Source organism: Silene latifolia, chromosome X, assembly GCF_048544455.1.
Source record: "Silene latifolia isolate original U9 population chromosome X, ASM4854445v1, whole genome shotgun sequence".
Classification (NCBI taxonomy): Eukaryota; Viridiplantae; Streptophyta; class Magnoliopsida; order Caryophyllales; family Caryophyllaceae; genus Silene; species Silene latifolia.
Genome location: NC_133537.1, coordinates 111,760,261 through 111,768,816, shown reverse-complemented (window position 1 = coordinate 111,768,816; position 8,556 = coordinate 111,760,261).

Sequence of the window (8,556 nt, the reverse complement as noted above, 5' to 3'; positions counted from 1 at the left end):
GTCACCTCATCTTATCTTCAGTCCATTACATCTCATCTTTCTTAAGGCATAATCCTCATCGGCATATAAATAATCACACTCGGAAATGTCGAATCATAACCGCTGTTATTGAATAACACGACACGATAGACGACAAGTCGACAATGGTGGTGTGAATGGCCAGGTTTGCGACAACGAAGGTGTATATGCCCATATACGTTCTTTGCTAACGTAATACTCGCTCAAAGTGTAGAGTCATCTGATGAATTAAAATTTACATGCTGCACTATTTGATTATATTGCCTTGGTTGTACTTTGAGTGTAGTTAATGGCTTAGGCTTATTGTTGTTGAAGTCACAAATCAGGGAAAATTTTTGGAGTTTTGTGGGTTAATTAAAGAAACACGAGTTGTTCTTTAAGCTTGTGAGGTTTCTCTATTCGGGTTTGTGTGTATTGTTTTATTTTATTTTTTGGTTACAAGAAGCGGGGTTAAGCCTAAAAAGAAACGGGAACGGGTTTGTGTGAATTGTTAGAGACAATAATTATGTAATTAGGGGTATATTTGTATTTAGTTACATTAAAAAAATTATTAGATACATCAATTATATTATTAGATACATTAATTTATATGTGTGAGAAGGTGTATCTAGGATGAAAAAAAGTGTATCTGCGTAGTTATAAATTGTTTCTAAAATTCACGTAAAAATACGTACCTACATGAATTGTAGATACATCAATTATATTATTAGATACATTAATTTATAGGTGTGAGAAAGTGTATCTAGGATGAAAAAAAAGTGTATCTACATAGTTATAAATTGTTTCTAAAATTCACGTGAAAATACGTACCTACATAAATTGTAGATAACAATGAGTAACATCTTTCCTATTTTAGGTACATTTTTTTCTCAATTCCATTTAATGTATCTATAGTATAATGAATGGATCTAATTATAATTTTAATGTTTCTAATAAAGTATAAATCAAAGGACATGTTATATTATGGTACAATGTTAGTTCCAATAACACCATAAACCCCATTTCAATTTCAAATCTAATTACCTGAATACAAAGGATTAAAAAAATGAAACGTACGATGACGAACACGAGCTAGTGTAACCATACAACCCAGAATTGTTCTATTCAAAGTTATTTATGATTGAATAGTGTGCATATCACATGAACTAACAACACATACTTACATACAGCCCCCTCTTCCCATTTTTTTCGTAAGCATCCATCATTGCCATAACTAGCACACCATCGACCACCACCATCACCACCGACAAACACCACATCACACCCTACGGGAACAAGTTGTTGGCTTCCGTGCTTCCTCCACGTCACAATGTATCAGCCTTCTCGACTTCTCGTCACCCAACTCCGGCATGATGTCATTGTCATCGAAACCACCCATTTATAATCAGCCAAAAATGATATTTTCGTGTTTAAAAAAAAAATGATATTTTCGAACTAGAAATCGTCCGATTACGCCAGTATTGCGATTGGTTTTTCGCGTGTCTTAAAAAGAAAAGGCGAGAACAGCGATATTCGCTAGTGATTTGATAGGCGACGATGGTAGAAAAGGACAAGGTAAAGGGTGGTTGTTAGTGGCTTGAAAGACGCGCTAAAGAAGGTTAGCAGGATTGTGATGGTGGTGGGAAAGGAAGTAGCTCGACAACGGATTAGAGCTGTTAACGGTTGTCATGGATTGTCGGCGTTGTTCGGGATGATCTGTGACGTTTTCGGTGGTTTTTAGGGTAGATGGTGACGTCGTCGGTGGTTTCTAGGGTAGATGGTGATGTCGCTGGCATTGTTTGTGGCGGTAGACGGCGACGATTTGTTGTGGTCACGGTGGTAGGCTGTGTTAGTTGAGAGGATGGAGATGAGAGATACGGGGTGAGTTGTGTAACTTGTGTTTAGGTGTTTGAGATCTCAGCCTTTAATTTTATTCCTATCCAAGGGAGGAGGGTTGTTCTCACCGTTCTCACCGAATGGTGGGTTCTCACCTGGATCTTATATATATATATATATATATATATATATATATATATATATATATATATATATATATATATATATATATAGCGAATCCATGGTGAAATCACCTATATTTTTGAGTCCCATGAGTCCACTTATGTATCACACATTGTACACAAGAATATCACTTGTTAATTTTTGAACCAAACAATAACAAGGACTAAGCTATTAAATAAATGATTATCAGAACATGATAATGTTGTTAGAAACTCGCACTATTCAACAAACAAATCCACACAATAAATCAACAAGACAAAAAAACACCATTCAAGAAGCCAAATGCACAAAGAAAAAAAAAAGATTGGGAAGAAACGAAATCTAACCAGGCTTTCAAAAAATAGAAAGACCAAAATCAGTAGCCTTAAGCAAATCATCTTCATCAGTAGAATCAAACAAGAAATTTTCAGGTTTAAGATCTCAATGCATAACACCAAGAGAATGACAAGCTTGAATAACACCAACAATAGTTTTAATCAATTGAACAACTTGTCTTTCACTATAATGTCCTTTTGCAACAATTCTATCAAATAATTCACCCGCTGCACATAATTCCATTACCAAATGCACATACACTGAATCTTCATACGTTCCTTTTATTCTAACAACATTATCATGTTCTGGTAAATGATTTTTTAGGAGTACATTGCTGTTAGATGTGTTAGGAACGTTGCTAAGCTGTTATTTTATGACGAATGAAGATGGTGACAGGCAGAGTGAAAGGCGGAGTTAGGTTCAGTGGTGTCATATTGTATAGTATAACCCGTGATATTGTTTAGTACAATCAGTGGTATTGTTTATTGTAAGGTGTGATATTGTTTTGTATAACTTGTGATACTCTTTTAGTGGATTGACAGACCTCACATAGAATATCACAGGTTATACTAAACAATATCACAGCTTTGACTTAAAAAAAAATTTATTAATTAATTTTTTTTTCATAAAAAAAAAATCGTGATATTTTTGTGTAGAGCGTGTGATACATAAGTAGACTCACGGGACTCAAAAAGATAGGGTGGTATATATATATATATATATATATATATATATATATATATATATATATATATATATATATATATATATATATATATATATATATATATATATATATAATAACGCAACATCATTTTCACATGTTTCTATAAAGCCACATTATAAATCACCATCATGCAATTTCATTATTCACAACGACATATAATCATATAAACTACTTCACCTTTCGCCACCACATCTTTCATTCCTCTGCAATCATTTATCCATCAATTCATACAACACATTATTCAATATATATGCAATACGACATTAATAAGCACATGGCGATCCCATGACACCCCATAGTGACCGGTTCAAAGTTGTAGGGCGCGTTCGCGACTTTAGGACGTCTCCCAAGTCTTTGCATTAGCTCCTAATAACTCCTACCCGGGTTCATTTTATTTTGACTACCTAGATTAATTGGGTTCATTAGTTATAGGTTCCAAAATCGTCGCTCTGATACCACTTTGTAACACCGCCATACACCAAGGTGCCTTACCAAGACCACCTAATGCATGGAAGTGCTACCATCTCGGTTATCCGAGGCAATGTATATCAAATTGACCATAAAGAAACGTACTTAATTAAGTAAATGAGTTTAAGTGTTTACAATCATCAAAAACCAAAACTGATAAATGAGATACAAATGTTCCAATATCAAAACCAACAAAATGAAAGTATAAGTTCAAGGCACAGCGGAAGACTATAACGACTCGTGGTGACTCCACCCAGCTATCCCTCGCGCAAACGATCTCATACCTGTTCAATAACTGCTCACAAGCCCCGAATGGATCACCACAGTTTTCAAAAAATTTAAACGGGGTCAGTTATTGATTACACAAAACAAGATACAAAAGATACAACACACAGATCACCCAACTCCGTCATATCTCCACACACCTCACTACACACTAAAGTGTTTAGTCCTGCCAGAATACCCATCGCAACAGATATTCTACGCCGCCAGTGGGGGACCGCAGCCGTACCCACCAAATCTCCGCTCATCTATTCCGAGTGAAAACCCAAGTTCCTTAATGTGCACATCCCCTTCTGTGGCGGGTTCCAGAGAAGGCGAATCAAGGGCGTGAAGCCACTCCCGTAAGTGACTCCACTCAGCCGAGGGCATGCCTCGCGAACCACATACAAACACAACCAACCAAATTATGCAACATTAATTACCAATACGATAAAGATCAACAACAGTAAACAACAATTCACCATCAAACCATGTAATCAATAACCGAGTAGGGAAACCCTACCTGGAGTAAGCAAATCACCGAGACCGTCACAATCAGCTCTCCTCTACGAAATCACCTCCTATAACCACACAATCATATAATCACTATCTAATACACATCATACTCCCAAAATCCCCCAAAATACCCAATTAGGGTTTTAAACAAACTCAACGAAAAGACATAAAAACTGTACAAGGATCTTACCCACAATACGACGAACTCAACGGCGTAAAGAACACAACAATCCGACAACTCTAGCCCTTAGGATTTGATAGCAATGCGAAGAAGAATGCAACATAACTTTGTTTAGGTTTTGTGAGATTTTAGAAAAGATAAAAAGTGAAAAAGACACTGACGGAAGAGTTTATATATCATTCTAGCATTGCTAACAAAACCCGGCAAAATAACCCGTAGAACCGACTTACTCGATCGAGTATGTCACTTACTCGATCGAGTAACCCACTTACTCAATCGAGTACCCATCAGTAGAACACTGTTTCGAAATCCAAACTCACTTACTCGACAGAGTAAGCCTTCACTACGCCAAATCTGACCATCAATAAGGAGCGTATCACAACGGCTTAATGCATTTAATAACGACACTTAGATTACCGTTTTCAAAATATTGGCGGAAACCTAGACCGCGCTAATAAGAATAATGGTTTCCATCGAAAACCGTTATTATTATAATGTGACAACGGTTGCTTAACAAACCGTTATAAAAAACGTTTAACGGTTTCCAAAAACTCGTTATAGAATCACCCTTATCAACGGTTGTTAGACAACCATTACCAGTTTAAGAAAACGGCGTTTCGAAAACCGTTACTAAATTAACACCAACAACAATTTTTGGTACCCGTTGATATGTTATAGCTACGGGTTTCTGTTGGAATATGTGTCCTCGACAATAGTGCGATCACGTTATTAAAACTCATAAGAAGAATACATAAAGGGATGATTCATTTTTATACGTCAACTGATCAACATTAATCGGTAATGATTGGCTGACTAGAGTTTGACATTACTGTCGTTTGACGGTGGTGATCAGTTGATTCCTTAAGGTCACACCTAAAGGACAATTCTCTTAATAGATAAATTAATTAATTGTATAATGATACAGATTAATTAATTCCTTAAAATTGAACAATTTACATATGTGAGTAAGAATATGAATCTTGTTGTAATTCGATTAAATGAGATTCGTTTTGGTAATTAAGATGTTATATTACTAAAACTTTGTTTCATGAAACAATTAAATTAAGAATGAACGGTTATTTATAATTGCAATATGTTGTAGATTATATTAACATGGACCATTTTATATACTTGTAAATGAGAATTACTAGTCAATTGTTGTATATAATTAAATTAATATATAATGATATTTAATCGTTAAATATGCATTAATATTATTATTAACATGTTACATGTTACATGTCACATGTCACACATTATATGACAAAATTGACAAATTGACAAAAATAAAATGAACTCCACTTTAACCTAGGGGCACCGGTTTTATGGGGTAGTTTAGGTGAAATGGTTAAGATTGTTTTATTAGTGGTAAGACAATCATTACCTTCAAAACCTAAACAACACCCTAGCATTTTTGATAAGAACAATTAGAAAAAGGAAAATGGCATGCATTGGCTTAATTGCCATCCCCCTACCCACCAATTTTTCCACCCCCATATGATAAGAATTGTTCTTATTTTTTTACATTCATTCTTACATATTCTCACTTCTTACTCTTCTCTCTTTTTCTTTCTAAAATTAATTTTTAGAAAAGAAAATAAAATTGTTCAAAATATTATATTTAGATTACTAAAAGTAGTAATAGAAATAATAATAAGATTAATTTTTAGGTCAATATTTATATATATCTAGTTAATATATATTAATTAGTAATTAAGGGTTTGTCTTGGTGCAATTGAAAGGAGGTTCTCACAATATTGAGACAAAGGGTATCATCGATTTATTTTGAGCTCAAGAACAAGTAAGAAAGGTGTTCTTACTTGTGCCCTATAAACCGTTTTTCTCAATGTAAGGAACATTTTCTTTACTTATCTATTTATACCATGTTACGCATGCATAAGATCAACATTTAATTAATGTGTAATTAGATATAATATTAGAGAGTTTAATTTGAGGGTTACTGAATCCTTTCAAGTGGTATCAAGAGCTTAGGTTGTTGCATGCATAATCGGCTTAGTTTTCCGACTAAATTAAAACTTGAAATTTGTGATTTATATGATTAAGCCACAAAATTATTTTGTATGTTAAGTATTCTGGTTCTTAAATGTATTTAGGTTATTTTGATGATTTATGGTATTTTTTGGCTTATTTTAATGATTTTTAGTAATTTTATTACATTTAAATGTATAAAATGGTAAATAAAATGCTAAAATTAGTTAAACTTTGTTTTTGACCTTCAAATTTTTATATGACCTCACATGCATATTTTCCTTATTGTATGTAAAATTTCGTATAAATTTGATTTTTTTTTGCATGATTTATGATTTTTATGAGATAAAAATGACATAAATGGAGGTAATATGGTTAAAATTAGTTAAACTTTGAAATAGGCCATGAAATTTTAATATGTTGTCACATTCACATTTTGCTCACTGTGTGTAAAATTTTAGATGAACTTGATTCATTTTGCATGACTTATGAATTTTTAGGTGTAAAAATGACACAAACGGTGACTATTTTAGCATAAATAGCTAAAACAAATTAAATGGCATGAGAAAATTATTTTAGGTTGAATTTTTATCCCACATATCAGATATAAAGTTGGAATATTGATTATATTAATCTTCATATGCCTTAGATGTGTTATTATATAAAACCGATAAATTGCAACTATATTTTTCTCAAAATAAATTCAAAAATCTTAACCTTGATTTTTGACATTATGAGTGTCATGGAATTATTCCAGAATGTTCAAAAATTTAAAATTCAAAATTTAAAATTATTGTAATTTAATTTGGGTTTATTTCATAAAAGGTAATGATTCTTAAGGTCTATATGAGCATAAATATTAAATCAAGTTGAATTATTGTCAAAAACCGAGTAATGACTAACTTTTGAGTCCTAAGATGTTAGGGTAATTAACTTGGACTAAAATTATACTTTAGTAATATTTTGTGATTTTAATAAGTTAAAAATCGCGAATAACCATAAAACCGGATTATATACGGTATAAATTAAATAAGGGCGATTTGGCACATAATTTGGCATGTTAGATACATCTAATAATGCTGCATATTTCTTTGATGAATGTCATAATTTATTTATATAATTTTGGAATTATGTAATTTTATCTTAGTATGGCCTTAGTTTTAATCGATATCACTTTTATTTGATTTGTATTTAGATTTTATTTTACAAATGTATAATAGGAATTGCAATGTACTTTTTATTATTGAATTATTTGTAATTCCGGAGTTTCCTAAAGACGCTGCCATTCGGAAAGGAGTTCCAATCAAGACGGTGTTTGTCCTTGGGAGGCGTGTCAATGAAGATTCAAGGGACCAAAGGAGTTGATTTCCGAATATGTAATAGAATATAAGATTTTCTATTTTAGGAAAGGCCATACTAGGAAATTTAATTATTGCATTGCATTTTTCTTTATATGTTACATGCAATGCCAAATCGTCATTAACATCACATGCATTTATATATATGATTGGGTGGAGGTCATTATATAAATGCCAAAACATGCTAAAATGTTTTCATAATTTACGATGAATGTTGTTTTTCCCATTATTTTGTTGATTTATATTGTTCTTTATTATCGTTCCTACTCATATACGATATCATTCGATTTTAACACGAGTCTCCGCTAAACCACTATTACTAACAACAAATAGAATCGTTTTCTAAATCCTCAAAAGAACCATATCATAGGTTGTGGACTAGCTCCAAAGGAATCTTCTATTCTATAGAACTCGATAGGAATCGTCCTATGCAAATATAAGATTAGCATCTTAAAATTCCTTACATACCTATGACTTCTTATGAAGAAATATGAATAGAAGTAATAATTAGTCAAAATATGTTTTGATAATGTCTTCTATGCATCCACAGTTCAAAAGTCTTATTGCTCAAACTAAACACTTTTCATCAAGTACTTAAGTTGTTAAGCACATGACAATGTAAAATTGGTAAATTAATTTGTTAGAAATTTTAATTGACCAACTACCACATAAAGTTCATCTTTGTGAAGGATTAACTAGGAATTTATATGAAGATAAGTCTTCAT